This window comes from Mirounga angustirostris, unplaced genomic scaffold (assembly GCF_029215605.1).
Source record: "Mirounga angustirostris isolate CCGP_5_RB_7025 unplaced genomic scaffold, mMirAng1.0.hap1 SCAF_7, whole genome shotgun sequence".
Lineage (NCBI taxonomy): Eukaryota > Metazoa > Chordata > Mammalia > Carnivora > Phocidae > Mirounga > Mirounga angustirostris.
The window spans coordinates 26,062,990-26,082,003 of NW_026991715.1; the positions used below are offsets into that span (position 1 = coordinate 26,062,990).

The 19,014-nt window shown below is 39.9% G+C and overlaps 1 protein-coding gene across 4 annotated transcripts in view; it reads left to right on the plus strand.

The window, feature by feature from the left end:
• Positions 1–19,014, plus strand: part of CDC42SE2 (CDC42 small effector 2) — a 181,350-nt gene that overhangs the window by 155,601 nt on the left and 6,735 nt on the right. The gene's annotated exons all lie outside the window — the stretch shown is intronic.

The following is a 19,014-nucleotide window of genomic DNA, read 5'->3' on the forward strand; positions in this document are numbered from 1 at the left end:
CACAGACCTGTACCCCTGAAACAAATAATACATTATTTGTTAATAAAAGAAGTCAAACTATTCATTATTGTAGAAAAATGAAGTGTTTATACAAATTTTATGTAATCTATGACTAAGGAGAAATTAGAATTTAAATTATGGAACCTAATGCTATAAGTGGTATTGTACTAATTATCTGGGATAGATACTTACGATGTTTATAGTATCTTGAACAGTTTTAGAAGCACTTCTTAAGAATATGTTCATCACTGATGTAAACACATAGAAAAAAACCATTCTGTCTCTTATCCTCCTCTACTTTAAACTTGTTTGTAGGGTGCCTGGGTGGCTTAGTTGGTTAAGTGTCCACCTTCAGCTCAGGTCATGATTCTGGGGTCCTGGGATCAAGCCCTGCACTGGGCTTTCTGCTCAGCGGGGAGTCTGCTTCTCACTCTGCCTCTGTGCACAGTCTCTCTCACTTTCTCTCAAGTAAATAAAAATCTTTAAACAAAAACTTGTTTGTAATGGGTAGAAAATATTACAGATAAGTTTTATTAGCAGCTACCATATGCAAGACAGATTGTAAGATCTCAGCTGTATCTCCCTTAAGTTCCGAGTACACTAAAGGTTGATTTGGTCCCTTACCATCTTTGTACATAGTAAAAATTCTTCTGATTTTTTAGATAAGACTTTTCTGGTGCTTATGTTCCACTTGCTTTTGTACATTGAACTTTCTTTTAGTTCTTTGGAAAGCTAATTTTCTGCTTAAATTCCGCTGTTTTAGAAGGTAAGACATTACTTTATATGTGATTTGTTTCTATTTTCATTTGTGAACTGAAAATAATTTTCGTACAGACATCTAGTCAAATGCTTGTGTATGGCTCACATGCAGATTTGGAAACTCTGTTAACTAGTAAAGTAAGTTGAGACTAATGAGTTGGTGGTAGAGCCTTTGCATCTTAAGATTGGTTTTCTTTTTGGTGTGTGTTTCCATAACATATCCAAATGGAAATGAATATGTATATTGGATTTGAAATTGAATTATGAGAGTATGCAAATATACATCAGTAGTTTTAATAAGTTAACATGAAACCAGGAGTTTCAGAATTTTCAAAGGCTTTCCTTACCACCAAATGTTAATTATTATCTACCATTTTTATAGACCTTCTTATTTCAAATACTTTCATATGTCTTAATGATATACGTGTCTGTCATTTTCATTCCTTCTTTGCATTTTTCCTTCTTTCCCTCTTTGTGTGGTTTTGATTTTGGTTTTATTTGTTATTACAGTGTCTACTTGGGTAATTTCCTCACTGGGATCTTAACATACACAAATACTTCTGCATGTACTTGTATACGAATATATTCAAAAGGCATTAAAATATTGGAAAAAGTAATAGCCGAGTGAGTTCTGTATATAGATTAAGTAAACAAAACTTTTTATTAAACACAGAAAAGCTATTACTGGGTACCATTTTCTTGCCTACTTTAAGAACGGATAAAAGTAGTAAGGAACATAAGAGAAATGTGCTTTCAGTAGTGGTCAGCTATGGGAAATTGATCTCATTTTTAGGAACCCCAAAGTTAAGGGTAGTTATGAAAAAATCAAATCCCGCCCCCCGCCCCCCCCCCCCCCGCTCTTTTCTTCATATGATAACCTGGTTTTCTGTGGGGTTTAGAGTTGTTCAGATAAGGGTTTGAATTCCAGTGCCAATACTTATTTACTGTTTGACCTTGAGGAGATTAAACATTTGCAAATAGGAATAATGATAGGAAAAATAGGAATAATAATCCCCACTCCTAGGATTGAATATATTAAAGTAGATAATAGGTTAAGTATATCAAATAAGATAAAGTGCTTAGTGAGTACCTAGCTTACAGAGTGTTCTTACTATGAATGTTGAATTGATAAATTGTGATTTCCTCTCATTTAAAAACATTTTTTCCTGCTTTTTCTTGTTTTTATCTCCATTGATTATTTCTAAGTACGTTGTATTTGAAATGAAGAGAATCTTCCAAGTTTGAAGAGTTCGTCTCTTGCCACAAGTATTTTGGTTTGGTTTGCAGTTACCAGGAAGAGAGATCCAGTCGTCTAACATAAGAGAGAATGTTGGACTTCCCCACACACACTTCCCCCATTTCTTCTATCCTGAAACCCACTTTACATTAAAGGAGTTTTAAAAACAAACAGGTATGAAAAGATAAAACTCACAAAGAGAAAGAGAATAAAGAGATAACCATGGATGAGAGATAATAAAAAGTGGTTGATAGAGTAGGAATTGGCTGAATGGCAGCCACAATCTAATTGACAAAAAGCAGCCTAGCATTTTTTAACCGTGTTGCTCTTTAGAATTCCTTCAAGAATAAATTACCAAAGTAACAATACAGGAACATTTTCCTGAACTGAAACAACAGCAACAAATTTTTTGGTTGAAGGCCTATTGGATGAAAAAACCCATAACCTTTAGTGAAATTTCAGGCTATATAGACTAGACATTTAGCTATTTAACCAGTTGTAAGATATTTATGGATGGTGTTGGAACAATTAATGGGTTTCACAGAAGGTGAAGCAGAGAAAAAGCAATTCAACATAGACAGTACAAGAAATTAATTAAAGAACACTGCTTGGCTCACATGGGAACAATAGTTAAAAAAGTTAATATAAACATTTGATCTTTCTCTGTTTCACAGAGTGTGTGGGAGGAATTACAGGACTTTCTTTGAAACTAAAATGTTTATTTTAGAGCAACTGCCCTTACAGGAGAAGGAAAGACTCCTGGACGAGAAGATTCCCAGATGTGCTTTAGTAGGAGCTGTGAAACCTCGTGGAGTAATACGACCTCCCTAGGAACATGAATTTCCTGCTGCTGCTGTAGCAGATTGTCTATCACACGTTTAGTAGATGAAAGCGACACAAATTTATTATGTATACTTAGGGCTGGAAGTCCAATACAGGTCTCACTGTACTAAAATCAGTGTAAGCCAACTTATTACATCACACGTTCTTTGTGCGAAATACAAGGTGTTTTGCCAGTCGAAAGTTAGCTGTGCTATGCAGGCCTCCACACACGCTTGCATATGCCGTGTACGGAAACAGTCTCAGGTAGATCCGTGGTGGCAGAGATCTCTAGTGTTGTAAAGGCTTTTATACTCAAAAGCTGAAAAATCTGTCATTAGTACTTAGAAAACTGATTTCAGATTACTTTTTAAACCTAGTTTGTGCTTCAGTTTTTCGTACTTGAAATGTGTCACTTTAATCCAGATACTAACTTTAAATAGAAGGAGAAAAAGAATTCCCCATGTTCACTTCAGGTTTCTCATTGAGAGATGAGAACAGCTAGTTCTTTCAGTTTTGCTTTTAGCAATTTCGCCCTTGGAAGGTCACTATAAACTTGTTTAGAGATTCCTTTTAAAAACAAATTTTGTTTGTTTTTAAACTCTTCCTGCAAACTTCTCATCTGTTACCAACTGCAGAATTTATAATGAAAGGGAGAAAGGTTAGTTACCTATAAAACTCTAAAGGGCAAAATAAAGAGGTTCTACTTAGGACTGGATTTTCAGTAACCACCATTTGTAAATACTTCCAGCATGGAATATCCTGCCTTTCTGTACTTTGAGATAATCCCTTGCTTGTTGCTCTAGTTGGGTGATACGTGGTGTGGTTCTCATCTTTTATTGAAATGGCTCCTTACTATAAGCCCTTTGACCTGAGGGCTACTGCTGGCATTCCAGTGAGTGCACTAAGATCTAGAAGCTGGAGGAACAGAATTATCATTTATTGTCCCCAGAGCAGAAGATACAGTATAAGTTGGTATACTGAAAAGTCTTACTGTTTTTAGAAGTTTTGACCTAACTATGAGAATATGGAATTTAAAGTAGGCTACTAGTTATTGAAGAGCAGATTTTTTTTTTTTTCCCTCCAGTCTCTGCAGTATCTCACCCCTGGTTTTTCTTCACTTTGTCCCTTAACCTGTCGGGGGTTTTGGGTTATAATCTTAGAAACCAGACTTCCACAGGTGATTCTGTCAGCTGTATTACCAGTCATGGGAAAGCTGGATCTGGCTTCTCAAACTTCTGTATCCAGGACCTGGGGCACGGGTAGGATTCCGCCCTGTTGCTTTCTTGATTCTCGGCACGTTGGCATCTTACTTTTTGACTGGAGGTCAGTGTTTTTCTTCATAGGAAACATGGTCGCCCTCAACTTCAGGTTCTTCATCTCAGTTTAACAACCATGAGGAACAGAGGGCTTCTGTCTGCGTTAGTCCTTCCCAGTGAAGGATTCTGGTGCAGTTTGTGTCATGTGCACACCCTTGTAATCAGGGCTGTGGACTGTTGTCGTTGGCAGCCTATCAAAATCATATGGTTGGGTTTGGGAAGAGGTGATTTCCCGAAAGGAAAGGAAGGAGACTGGTGTTTCCAGAACAAAAAGTATGCAGAAAGAAATGGCATGTGTCCACTATAAAGATTTATGTCTCTTTATGCACAAGGATAACTCTGACTTGGTCAGTTTGGATATCTATAACTCATTCTGGTAAACATGTTAAAAAGCTGCCTCAGATCCTTTAAGAACAATAAAAAAATTGTTGTAGGTCTGGAATACCCTAAGCTACTGTATGAAAAAAGAAGTTACCCAAATCAGTGAAGTAGGAGCTAAGGATACGGAATTGTAAAAAAACAACTCTTTATCTTTTGGTAAATGATGCTTTACTGTCAGAAACTTGTATCTCTTTACCAAATACTGGAATAAACTTGGAGACTATTTCACAGTGACAGGATAACAGAAGTGAAGAAGTAAAAGAAGGCTAAAGCCATAATGCTAGTTATATACCTTTGGCAGGGTTTTAGCAAAGCTAGCGTCTGGTAAGCCCTTTTGAGTTTTGTGCCATATCTTTTAAATAAATGTGCTATCAAAGATAATGAATAAAAGCGGCTTCCTGTATTATCTTACACAGTTTATTCACACGGTTTTCACCCCCGATTGGGTAGGTCAAATCATCAGCGATAACTGTAAATAGGTATATAAGACCTCTGTATAATCCTGGTATGCTTATGATTTATCAGATCATTATTCAAATAAAACCATGACTCACACTTGAAGTGTGTTGTAGAAAACTTGATTAAGGTCCAGAGGTAGGGAATGAAAATGGTTAGAGGTAATTCTTACAAGAGAACATGGAGCTATTTCCAGTCTATGAGGTAGGAATGGCTCTTTTCTTCCCCTACAATTTTGAGATATAATTGACATATAACATTATATTCGTTTAAGGTATACAGTGTAATAGATTTGATGTACGTATACACAGTTGACCCTTGAACAGTGCAGAGGTAGAGGCTGATCCCCCACATAGTCGAAAATCATGTATAACTTTTGACTCCCTTAAAACTTAACTGCTGATAGTCTACTGTGGATCAGAAGCCTTACTGATAACATAAACAGTTAACACATACTTTGTATGTTATATGTGTTATATACTGTATCTTTATAATAAAGTAAGAAAAGAAAATATTAATAAGAAAATCTTTAGGAAGAGAAAATACATTGATAGGACCATACTGTATTTATCGGACAATATCCATGTATAAGTGGACCTGCACAGTTGAAACCTCCTGTTAATCAAGGGTCAGCTGTATTGCAAAGTGATTACTTTTGCAAAGTGATTACCATAATAAGTCCAGCTAATATCCATCAGCTCACATTAGCCACAAATGTTTGTTTCTTATGATGAGAATTTTTAATATCTACTGTTTTAGCAACATTCAAATACACAATACAGTATCATTATGCTGTACACTAGATCATCTACCATGCTGCTGTATATTACATCTCCAGAACTTAATATCTTGTAACTGGAAGTTTGTACCTTTTTTTTTTTATTTTTAAGATTTTTATTTATTTATTCATTTGAGACACAGAGATAGAGAACATGAGTGGGGGGAGAAGCAGAGGGCGGGGGAGAAGCAGGCCCCCCGCTGAGCAGGGAGCCCGATGCGGGGCTCGATCCCAGAACGCTGGGATCATGACCTGATCCGAAGGCAGACGCTTAACCATCTGAGCCACCCAGGTGCCCCGGAAGTTTGTACCTTTTGACTACTTTTACCCATTTCCCCTACTCGCCCCCCCACCCCAGCCAGGTGCCTCTGAAAAACTGGTATGTTCTCGGTTTCTGTGAGTCTGGTCTTTTAAGATTGCACATATAAGTGAGATCATAAAGTATTTGTCTTTTTCTAACTTACTTCATTTAGCATAATGCCCTCTTCCCAGGTTCATCCATGTTGTGAATGGTAGGATTTCCTTCCTTTTTTAATGGCAGAGTAATATTCATGTGTATGCATAATACATTTTTGTATTCTGTCCATCCATCATCAGTGAATACTTAGGTTGTTTCCATGCCTCTTGGCTATTGTAAATGTACTGCAGTGAACATGAGGGCACATATCCTTTTGAGATAGTGATATTGTTTTCTGCAGATATATATGCCCAGAAGTAGAATTGCTGGATCACATGGTAGTTTTTATTTTTTTTAGGAACCTCTAAACTGTTTTCCATAGCAGCTACACCAGTTTACATTCTCACCAGTAGTGTGCAAGGGTTTCCTTTTCTCTCCATTCCTGCAAACATGTGCTATTTCTTGTCTTCTTGATGATAGACATTCTAATAGGCATGAGGTGATATCTTATTGTTTGAATTGCATTTCCCTGATGATTACTGATGTTGAGTACCTTCCTATGTACCTGTTGGTCATCTATATGTCTTGTTTGGAAAAGTATCTGTTCAGATTCTCCACACAATTTTTAATCAGGTTGTTTGGGTTTTGGCTGCTAAGTTGTATGAGTTCTTTATGTATTTTGTATATGAGCCCCTTATATAAATAATTTGCAAATAATTTGTTTCATTCTGTGTAGGTTGCCATTTCATTTTGTTGATAGTTTCCTTTGCTGTGCAAAAGGTTTTTGGTTTTATGCAATCCCCCTTATTTTTGTTGTTTTTGCTTTTGGTGTCAAATGTAAAAAATTACTGCCAAGACCAATTTCCAAGAGCTTATCTCCTATGTTTTCCTCTAGGAGTTTTATGGTTTCAGGTCTTATGTTCAAGCCTTCAATTCATTTTGAGTTGAATTTTGGGTATGATATAAGCTAGGGGTCCAATTTTATTCTTTTGCATGTAGCTAGCTGTCTAGTTTTCCCAGCACTGTTTATTGAAGACCATGTTCTTTCCCTTTTCTATATTCTTGGCTCCTTTGATGTAAACGAATTTACCATATATGGGATTCGGATTACTTGGGGGCTCTCTTTTGTGTTCCATTCATGTTTGTATCTGTTTTTATGCCAGTACTGTGCTGTTTTGATTACTATAGCTTTGTAATATAGTGCAAAACCAGCAAGTGTGATGCCTCCAACTTTGTTCTTCTTTTTCATGATTGCTCTGACTGCTCAAGGTTCTCTTTTGGGTTCCATACAAACTTTAGATGCTTTGTCCTATTTATGAGAAAAATGCTACTGGAATTTTGATGGTGATTGTGTTGAATCTGGAGATTGCTTTGGATAATAGGAACTTAATATTTTTCTGATCCATGAACATGGGATATCTTACAAATTCGCTGATCCTCTTTTCCACTTGAGCTAGTTTCTTGTTGAACTCTGTTGAACTTTTCAGTTGTTATTTTATTCCTTAGCTTTGTGGTTTCTCTTTGGTATGCTCTTATATTTTCTCTTTTTTGAAATTGTTTCTCTTTTTATGTGTTGCTCTCCCGACCTTAGTGAGCATCTTTATCACCATTATTTTGAAATCACTTAGTGATTTCAGGGAAATCACTGATCTTCATTTCATTAAGGTATGTTTCTGGAGTTGTATCATGTTCTTTTGTTGGGAACATATTCTTCTCTTTTCTCATTTTTCCTTGACTTGCTATTGGTTTCTGTCCATTATATAAGAGCCACCTCTCCCAGTCATGATGGACTGGTCTTGTGTAGAAGTTGAAGTTTATCATTTCAGCCTGGCCCAAGTTCTTGGTTCTCTCTCAAACTTTGTGGTTATGTAACCTCTTTGTTAGTGGTTTCCTAGTCCTTGAGGATGTGCCAAGACCTTTCAGTGTCTTAAAGAGGAGGATCTTAGCACCTAGATGCAGCCTCAGTAGTAGCCAGATATTCAGACAGTAGCTTTTAAAGTATGCAAATAGGTCTCTTTCAGGGAAAGACTGGGAGATGGGAGTTTGTGTCTGCCTCCTCTCTGCTGAGCCAGAGGGTTTGGCTGGTTCAGAAGTGTTTCCTCCGTGTTGCTACAGTGATTATGCTTTTCTCTTTTTTATTTATTTACTTACTGTTTTAGTAAATAAAACCCAATGTGGGACTCAACCTGAAGACCCTGAGATCAAGAGCTCATGCTCTACTGACTGAGCCAGCCAGGCGCCCCTAGCCTCTTCTGTTTGATAAAAATTATTGATTAAAAAAAAAAATTGGTGGCATGGTTGTTGTAAAGTTGTTTATTTTTAGTGAGAAAAACTATTCAACCTAATGGCATTCTAAGTAATTAAAAAGAACAAAAATTGTAATATTTTATTCAGGGAGTATAACAGGTGAACAAGTGAGAGTATAAAGCATGGACTCGAGCAAAGTGAGAGTTTGCCAGAGGCACTGAGATTTGAAGGCAGTATTAAAACATCACATACTGCTATTCAAGGTATTAGCAGTTGAGTTCTTGTGTTTAAAGTGCTTAGAAATGTGCGTGGCATGTAGTAAGACGTGTAAGTATTACCCATTATTCATTTTAAAATATGCAACTGTAAGTCTTTAGAGCCACTATTTCTAAACCATTGAGCCATCAGCATCACTTGGACTGTTGTTTAGACACGCAGATTCCTGGCCCTTCCCCAACCCTGCTGGATTTAAAATTCTTCAAGTAGAGCTCTGCCACCTGCGTTTTAACAAACGCTCCAAGAATTCTGATGTACACAGAGTTTGAGAACAACTGCTTTTGAGGTTCTGCCCGATATAAAACTAAAATAGTGATACCAGTTGAGCTCTATAGGATGCAGCATTATTGTGAGGCAGAGGGGAATTTTTTGCGCGGAAATTAAACTCCACTAGAATTTGCATCTTCCCCCCTCCCCACCCCCTGTTAAACATCTTCCATATAAAATAGGTCCTTAAAAAAATACTTGGTCTGGATACTGGGTAAGAACAGTAGGTTTTAGAGAACTGAGCTGACACTGTTTCTTTACAGGCCTATACTCATGCAGCAGTCATTTATCGTCTGATTTTTGTCAGGCACAGCTGTGGTCCTAAAAGAGTGCTTACTATGGTAGGAAAATCAAACTATACGTAGATTATAATGGTTTTTTAGGTGCTGTAATAGAAACATGAGCCTTGTTCTCTGAATGCTCAGATCAAGAAATAACCAGTGACCACAACTTACAAGATTGAGTTCGAGCTGGGTCTTAAGGAGTGATGGCCAGTTGCTAAGTGGGAATAGGTTTGGGGTGAAGGCATTGGTTGACATTATTACTACTATGAAAGTCATTTTCATTTTTTGTGTAAGCGAAGACCCACTTTTCCTTTTCTACAAAGAATGTCAAATCCATTTTTATATTATAGCTTTTGTTACTCTGTTTTTTCTGTTATATGAACTGGTTGGACAGTTGGAGGCCCCTCAGAGGCACCTCATGTATCCAGGGAATCAATGTCAATAGTATCAAAAAAATAACTATTTGTTTTAGAAATGCCTGTTGCCTAGTTATACTGTCAATATTTCAAAAAAAAAATAATAATAACTTACTTCAGAGACTCCCAGAGTGTGTTTTTGGTGCCCTTAACACTTGAGTAACTTTTTTCATGGCACCTCTAGGCCAAGAGAAGTTCTTTACAGATTTGGTAACTAGTTTTGTGCAGACAATGCAATAAACATTTATGTCCTAACATCTTGGTTGACTTTAAAAATATAACAAATTAAAAGAAAAAATAAATTTTTATTTCATTCTGATATAATCACGATGACTTACAGGCTGTGTGCCTGTTAGGTATTACACAACTCCTCAAAGCATGGAATCAGAATGAAGACCACTACCCTCTTTTCTAGGTCCATGTTTTCTCTTGTACAGTGCTTGGATTCTTTTCACAGCAACTATGGGAAGCACTGCTTTGGAGAGATGTGCCATTAAAAAGAGTGGATGCTCTCATTGTAGCCAGAGTGGAGGGCAGCAAGAGCACCTGGATCTAGCAGTCTCAAACAGACCAGGCCTCACCATTTGCCGCTGACAAAATCCAAAGACAGATAGACTAGTGGTGCTAAAAGGAATTTATTTCAGTGAGTCCCAGCACCGGGAAGACAGTGGACTAACATCTCAGAGACTATCCAGAGAGCCGAAAATGCCTCCAGGTTTATATAGGGAAAATGTGGGACAGAGGTTGTTGAGTGCGTGCAGGTGGGCAGTGAAGGTCAAGTTGATCATTGTCTTGGAGTCAGTCACACGGGTCTTGCCGGCTCAGTCCTTGCTTCAGGGAGTAGTTTCGGTTCCGCAGAGTCTTTTGCTTGAGTTAAGAGATAAGCTGGAAAGAAGAACTTAATCAGTTAGAAAGTACACACTGAAGACACAGTGGATGTAGCTGAAGTTCTCTTTCATAATGTTGAAATTTTGAATTCTCTTGATTTACTAGTTCATACAGTATCCTACATAAGTTGAGTATCATTGTTTTTCCCTCAAATTGAAAATACTGTGTGGGGCCCTTGGGTATTTGCTGGGAATCATGGGTTTATTTGATAAAATACATAGGTGGGGATATGCTTTGTCTAGGTCACCAAGTTAAGTCACCTTTCTTTTTCAGTTCTTCATTTACTTAGGCTGCCTTGGTGTAAGTGATGCTGTCTTACAGCCTGAAGGTACCAGCTCTTTTTGCTGTTCCAAATGGCAGGCACATTCATTTTTTTTTTTTTTAAGTTTACTGTTTTTTAGTAATCTTGACACTGAATGTGTGGCTCAAAACTCATGACCCCAAGATCAAGTCACATGCTCTTTGAGCCAGCCAGGCACCCTGGCACATTCATTTTCTACTCACTGTGTCCATTTCTAGAAGTACCTACATGTGCTTTTACCTAAAGCCTCCTGTTACCCTCTGGGACCTGGCCCTAAATTGCTCTGAAGTGTCCTGTGTTTGAACACTAACTTGCCCAGACAGTAGTCCTAGAGGAAGTTTTAACTTTTAAGTTAAGTGATTTAAGTGATCACTTAGGTGATTAAGTAATCACTATTTTTCTAGAAGCTCTACTTAGTTAATATTCAAGAAATCTGAGGAAGTTGGAGAATTTATTTTGGCGGGGAGCATTTATATTGCTGCAGAAATGTGTTTAAAAATTATGCCTTAAAAACATGAATTGTTGAGGTGCCTGGGTGGCTCATTCGGTTAAGTGTCCAACTCTTGGTATCAGCTCAGGTCTTGATCTCAGGATCATGAGTTCAAGCACTGTGTTGGGCTGCACACTATTACTATTACTTCATAAATTTATTCATTCATAAAAAGTTTATTGATAAATTGCTGTGCGCCTTGTAGGGTGCTGGCCCTTGTGGATTCACATTTTATGTGGCTGCCTGTGTAGGAGCACATCTACCATCCAGGGGACAGTTTAAATTCAGCGTGAGATGTCAGTTTTACTTTGGTAGGTGAACATGCAGTCCGGGAATACTGAGGGGGAGTAACCCCAGATTCGAGGGTATAGAGGAGGCAGGCCTGAGTTAGTGAAATTAAAGAGCAGTAGGAAAGATTCTTCCAGGCAGAGTTCTGGAAGAGCACAGTGTATGTAGGGAACTTGAAATAGCAGATGAAAGCTTAGACTGCTTGAAGGAATGTAGTTAAAGATGAAGTTGGCGAGAGAGACAGAATTTCCATAGGCTCTGGAGTTTTGAATTTATCCTGGAAGTTTTGGGAAGCCACTGAGTGATTTGAAATGGGTGAGTAACACAGTCGGTTTTGTACTTGAGAAAGGTACGTCTAGATTCAGGGTGAAGCATACTGGAAGGAGAAAGGAGGTTGGAAGCAAATAAGTGAGGGGCTCCTGCAGAGATGCAGGTGAGAGGCTTAGGGGCCTGAAATAAGGCTGTGACACTAATGTGGGGCCCGGGAGAGGAAATGGGCTGACTCCACAGCATGTTTTGCTAATTGGATGTGATCATGTGTGAGGGAGAAGGAGCAGTGAGTGAGGGACAGCCCTCCAACCTGGCTGGAAATACTGGCAGAAATGTTGTTTACCAAACAGGGACTGGAGAGGAGGAATGGGCTTCACGAAAGTTATGTGTTCAGTGTTGGACTCGGGAAGCTTGCATGTCCTCTGGATTTGTCAGTAAGCAGTTGAATGTATAGTCTCCAGCTCAGAAAAGTAGAAATAGTACAAAGATGGAAGTAGTAGACAGGAGAGAGAAGTGAGAAACCAGAGAAGAGGGATCTGTTCGAAGAATCTCAGAGTAATCCTTTCTCTAAATTGTACGTTCCAGAGTTGGGTTGTTTGTTTTTTAAAGATTTATTTATTTGCGAGAGAGAGAGAGCATGTGCACGTGGGGAAGGACAGAGGTGAAGAATCTCAAGCACACTCCCCGCTGAGCTCGCCGAGCCCGCCACGGGGCTCGATCTCATGACCTGAGCCGAAATCAAGAGTCCCGACGTCTAACAGACTGAGCCACTCAGGCGCCATTCCAGGTTTTGGAAATAAATATTTGACTAGTAATTTTAAGGTTCCACGACAGATGCCTAGATTGATATCATTTCGGCACAGCATCCATTCTCCCTCCTCTCTTGTATAGGAGCCACAGTGATCCCTGGTTAGGTCTGTGCTGCTTGTCAGAGGGTGCTGGCCTTCAGCAGTGATTGGGCTCAAGAGTTTGGCTCAAGGAAGACATTCTCTGGATGAGAGGGGTTGGTTCAAGACAGGGCTTAGAACCCAGATGCCAGGGGAAGTTTTGTGAAGACCTCAGGGGAAATTTGCCTTGTTTTTAGTAAAGTGCTATTTTTCTCTGTGTTTAAACACAGATGGAAGGCCTTAGGTTTGCTGCAGCTCTGTTGCTACCAGCCTGAGACTGAACCTGACAGGAGGGCAGAGCTGAGAAAAGTGTAGAGAAATCTTGTGGAAGCTCTGAGTACACTGGACACCTTGCCCCTGGGCCTTACTGCTTAAGCCATTTTTGTTTTTCAGTTGTAATTTTATTTTCAGAGAAGAAACCTGTGATGGGAAAGCATGAATGATGCATATGAATGGCACAAACTAAATTGATGCTGTAGCTGCTAGCCAAGTATTATATGGTAGCTCTGCAGTGTAGTTTTCAAAAACTTAAAATATATCTCCTAATACATTTGGGAGGAAGGCAGGAAGTAGAGAGGGAATGATTTTAGAATTGTATCAGAAGGAATAAGGACAAAACTCCGTTCTGGTAGAAATCAGAGAGAAATTGTTTGATTATTCATTCTCGTGTCACACAGTTTTTACTAGTAAGCAACACTTATTAGGTTTTTGTGTAAAGTTGTAAGAGTAGGAGAACACTCAAATCTTGAAAAACTTACTTTGAAAAACTTATTAGGAAAATTACCAAATATACACAGAAATAGAGGGAAGAGAACCCTCCCCCTCCCATGTATGTAGCACCCAGCTTCAGAGGTTGTCAGTGGGGGGCATCCTGTTGTACCTGTGACCCCCCTCCCCCCAGTTGGAGAATCTAAAGCAAAATCTGGACATCACATTTCATCCCAAAATACTTCATTATGGGGCACCTGGCAAGCTCTGTTGGTGACTCTTGATTTCCGAGTCATGAGTTCGAGCCTCTTGTTGGGTATAGAGATTACTTAAAAATGAAATCTAAAAAAAACTATTTCAGTATGTATCTCTAAGATTAAACTGCTCTAATAAGAGGGATCATTGACATTGAGTAAATGTGAAGAGACATTTTCCCTCGTCTCCTCGCTAACAAAACTATAATCCTTGACCTTATGCAGAATAACAGTATTTCAAGGATGGCGAGAATTATTCAGAAGGTTGACATTCTTAATAGAGTACCCTATAAAGAATAAAGTATGTTTCCAGGAAAAACGATGACTGCTACTGACAAGTTAATACGCATAAGAGCGAGTGCGCCATTTCCTGTTTTTCTTTGCAGAGGCCCAACTCTGGAATTCCCCTTGTTTGCCCATGATGTAAATCTTATCTCTGTCTTGTATTCTTAATACAGCACACCACAGAAGTGTCCTATTCTTTAAGTGTCCGTAGTGACTGAAAAATAGTACACTTTTGTATTTTCAAATAGGTAATTATTAGCATCTAGGTTAAGAATGTTATAATACAAACGCAGAGAACATCTCATCCTCTGTCTGGATCTGTCCCTCCTACCCTCCCTGGAACATTACCGTGTTGATGATTATTTTTCTCTACTTTTAGACTTTTTCACTGGATCTTATCAGAAATTAAGCTTAAATCAAGTCTTTCTCATCTTAAAGGGAAAAATTCAGTCCTCTTTTCCTCTTCTTTCAGCTCAGCCCATTCTTTCTTGACCCTGTCCAGACGGCCAGACTGTGTCCAGTTGTTTGTGTTCGATACTCCATTTCCCGCCTCTTGCACGCTCGTCTGGCCCCTCAGAAGTCCTCCACTCTTTCCCCTCCACAGGCACTCCTTTGGTCTTTATCTGACCTCTCACTCGCTTTCAACTGTGTTTGCCTAACCCCTCCAGGCATTTTCTTTTTAGCCTCCTTTGATGGCTTATTTTTCTCCACCCCACGTTAGGGTTCCTCTGTGTACTTTCCTTCTTTATTGTGCTGGTGAGACTTGATTTCTTTTGTCTAGTTTAGCCTCTGTCAGAATCCTACATCCATGTATCCAGCTGGCCCTCTTGATAATTTCACTTGGATGTCTCAGACGTAACTCAAGCTCAGTGCATCCTGAACTCTTTCATCTTCTTCCTAAAGCCTGGCTCCTCTTCCAGTGTTACCTGCCGCAGTGAATTGTGTACATTCCTCTCAGATGGGAAATCTGTGCATTTTCTTAACTTCTACTGCTCCCTTACTTCTCACATCCAGGCAACAACCAGATGCTATTGATTTGACCCACTGAATTAAATCAACCTAGTTCTTTCCACCTCAGCGCCTGTAGTTGAATCCAAGTAATCTCTTTCCACCAGCGTTGCTGTAATGGCCTGTTTGGCTCCTCCAGCCCGCGTGCAAGCTGTAGCTGTTGTGGACTGGCCTGGACGAGCCTCTAAAACCAGCCTGTCACAGGGCGCCTGGGGCTCAGTCGTTAAGCGTCTGCCTTCTGCTGGGGTCCTGGGATTGAGTCCCGCATCAGGCTCCCTGCTCAGCGGGGAGTCTGCTTCTTCTGCCTCTGCCCCTGTTCGTTTTCTTTCTCTCTCAAATCTTTAAAATACAAAACAAAACAAACCAAAGGAACAACCTGTCTTGTCATTAGGGAAGGGGAAGGACTGAAAGCTTCAACCTCTGTACCTTAAATCAATGTCAGGTTAATAGCATGAAGAAACCTTACAAGGTGAAAGGGGAAAGCCTGACTCCCAGCTCAGTAAAGTTGAAGTTAAAATGTATTCACTGTTCTCAGATTTGCCCTTCAGTATGAGAGTAGTCTCTGTGGAACATCCTTCCTCAGTATTCAGAATGTTTGTTATAGTCTTTGATTTTGATTAACAACCTGATCCATTCATGAGTTCCTTTCAAGAAACGTTTCTGGGGAGTTGGGTGGTGGCCTGAGTGCCCCATGGTGATTCCTCATCCCCAACATCTTCCTTCAGTAATTCAGTTGTTAGAATAAATCACTTAATGTGGAGATGTGGGCCAAGTGTAGCCTTTTGCTAAGCCCTGAACACACCCGTCCAGAGGAAGTTACAAAGATAGAACTTGAGAAGTTGCTCCTATGTGTTCACAGGGCAAGGGATGGTCAAGACTCCCAGTGTCGTGGAATAGATCTTACTCTCTGAAATGTGCCCATCCCTTAACCTGTTTGAGGGGGCCCTTCTGGCTGAGCCATGTGGCACCCTCTGCCACCAGGACCTGTTGACGAGGCCTGAGAAGGAAAGGTCTTCAGGCCCATAGATGCCATCATCCCCTGGAATGTCACTGCTACCCTTTTTCTTCAACGAAGGAGCCATCCACCCTTTCCTGCTGTGTGGAGGGTGCCAAGAAGCTAGAAGTCTTTCTGTTTAACTGTCAGTCAAGGGGCTTACTGGGGAAGAAACCCCAACAATTTGTCCAGCCCAGGTATTGAGAAAATTCTTATCTTTTGATGGTGAAGATACATTTGGATGTGCCTGGACACACAGCTTTCTAACAAAGCAGATTCAATGGAATGTAACAGTATAGCCAAGAAGAAAAAAAGGCACAAAACTGCTGTTAGCATCTTCTTTCCTTAACTTAATCCTAGAAAAGAGAAGGTAGCTTTGCTTCTTACAGTTCATTTATGCTGTGTTATCCTAGAAGAGAATAGTATGAAGGGAAGTATGTTGAATGGACTGGGTAGAAATAGGTAAACTGAGTCTGGGGGAACCAGGGCATTGCTGGTATGGGTGTCCCCAGTCAAAGGATGCTGTGGGTGTCGAGTCTGTGCTGAGGGGCATGGAGTCTGTTTGAGGTACCTTTAGAGCACCTGAAGTAAAAACATAGAAGATAGCAAGAAATCCATGCCTTGTGCTGACAAATAGAAAAATCGAAAAACAGACAGAGGTTCTGGATCGTCTTACTGACACCTTCTTAACCTGAAATTTTTCTATAATTGGGGAGCAAGGCCCCAAACAAATGATTGAATATCTTTTTTTTTTAAGATTTATTTATTTGACAGAGACACAGCGAGAGAGGGAACACAAGCAGGGGGAGTGGGAGAGGGAGAAGCAGGCTCCCCGCAGAGCAGGGAGCCCGATGCGGGGCTCGATCCCAGGACCCTGCGATCAGGACCTGAGCCGAAGGCAGACGCTTAACGACTGAGCCACCCAGGTGCCCCCGAATGATTGAATTTCTTTCTTTCTTTTTTTTTTTTAAGATTTTATTTATTTATTTGAGAGAGAGCACATGAGAGGGGGGAGGGTCAGAGGGAGAAGCAGACTCCCCACCGAGCAGGGAGCCCGATGCGGGACTCGATCCAGGGACTCCAGGATCGTGACCTGAGCCGAAGGCAGTCGCTTAACCAGCTGAGCCACCCAGGCGCCCGAATTTCTTATCAACCCTTGAAAAAGGGGCTTCAAGTAGATGAATGAGAGTGTTTTGCTGTTCAGTGTTACAGACTGTAATTCATATGGTCAAGCATTTTGAGAGGGAAAATGAAAACCTGTAATACAAATTCTCCAAGAGATGAAAAAATACTGTGGTGATGTCATTTCATAACAGAGCTTCTGAAAAAAATAACTGTAATTGAAAAATAGTATGTAGCTACCACTGAAAAAATAACTGTTCTAGAGCTGGGGTCTCCAAACTACTGCCTGTGGGTCTCATCTAGCCTGCTCCCTGTCTCCATGAGTAAGTGCTCACCGGAGCGGAACTACCCTTTGTTCATGCATTTGTCTGTAGCGGCTTTTGTGCCCCAAGGACTACAGTGGAGTTGAAGCTACGACACACGGAATAGCCTATTTACTGTCTTGGTCTGTAAGAAAAAAATCTGTGGATTCCTGAAGAAGATCAAGTAAAGTTAGTTTTCAATATAGCAAAACTATAAAGAGAAATAAAAATATTGGATAAAGATACCAGAAAATTGGAAGAGTATACACACATACACAAATACAATCCACTGTTCATCTAACAGTGAAACAGAAATTGCAGAAAGAAACACAAGCAGCATTATAAAAACATAATAGAAGAAAACTTCTCCAAGATACAGTAAAACCTGTGTTCAGATAGATGCACTGAATGGAGAAACCAACGAACTTGGAGATGGCCCACTGTCTGTCGTTGGACTGTGAGGATGAACATAAATATTTCTAAGGAGAAACTCGGGCTTCTTTTGGGATCCTGAATGGCAGCTGTAAAAGCTAGAGGACAGTAAAACAATGTATGTTGGCTTCTGAAATTAATGTATGAACTCTCCATTTTGGTGGCTTTGTAGAAAATTGTGTTTTAATCCTGAGGTGCTGTCACTTGGGTCTGTCTTGGTAAATTTAGGATTTATCAGGATTATACCAGCATTTCAATAGCGGTAGACACAGAGTATATTGTTCAAAGGGAAGTAAAGGGGGAGAAGCAGCCCTGGTGTTAGGACACGAAGCCAGCAATGCAGTGTTCCCTCTCAGCTAGCTCACAGTATCTGAGGGGTCATGGAAAACGTGGGACTGATTGAAGATAACCTTTGTCTCTGGAAGGATCTCATGATCAGTGAAACAGCAGGGTAAGGAACTCCCTCTGATGAGGTGAATGGGCATATTGGTGAGGCAAGGATTACAGCTGGTAGCAGAAGTACTCTGTACCCTGTAAGAGGTGGTTGTCAGAAATTAGGAGGGGTCACTAAGCCCCAGCTTAGTAGACTGAGTTTGGATAGGGTTTCATGCCCAGCCAGCTCAGACCAGAGAAGAGTGAATGGATTGGGACCACATTTCCTCCAAACAGAGCAGCCAATTCATTCTAGGGTGGAATGGTTGTGGGGGTGTAATCTAAGTAAAAACCATCAAAATGTCAGGTGGTTTTTTTTTTTAAGATTTTATTTATTTATTTGACAGAGAGACAGCTAGAGAGGGAACATAAGCAGGGGTTGAGGGGCTGAGGGAGAGGGAGAAGCAGACGCCCCACTGACCAGAGCCGAAGGCAGACGCTTAAAACCAACTGAGCCACCCAGGTGCCCCTAATGTCAGTTTGTTAATGATGAAACCTAGAAAGTGATGTTAACATCAGGAGTGTTGTACTCAAATCACACTATATTCTTTGCTAACGAAAAGGGTCACTGGTGATAATTTTACAGTTGCCTTATTTTTTTTTAAACAATAAAACCTAAATAGTTATTATACAAATAAGTCAATAGCCAAAGCTAGGCCAAGTAATGTATTTTCAGTTCTAAATAATAACCTATTGTTTTGCTTTACCAATCATTTT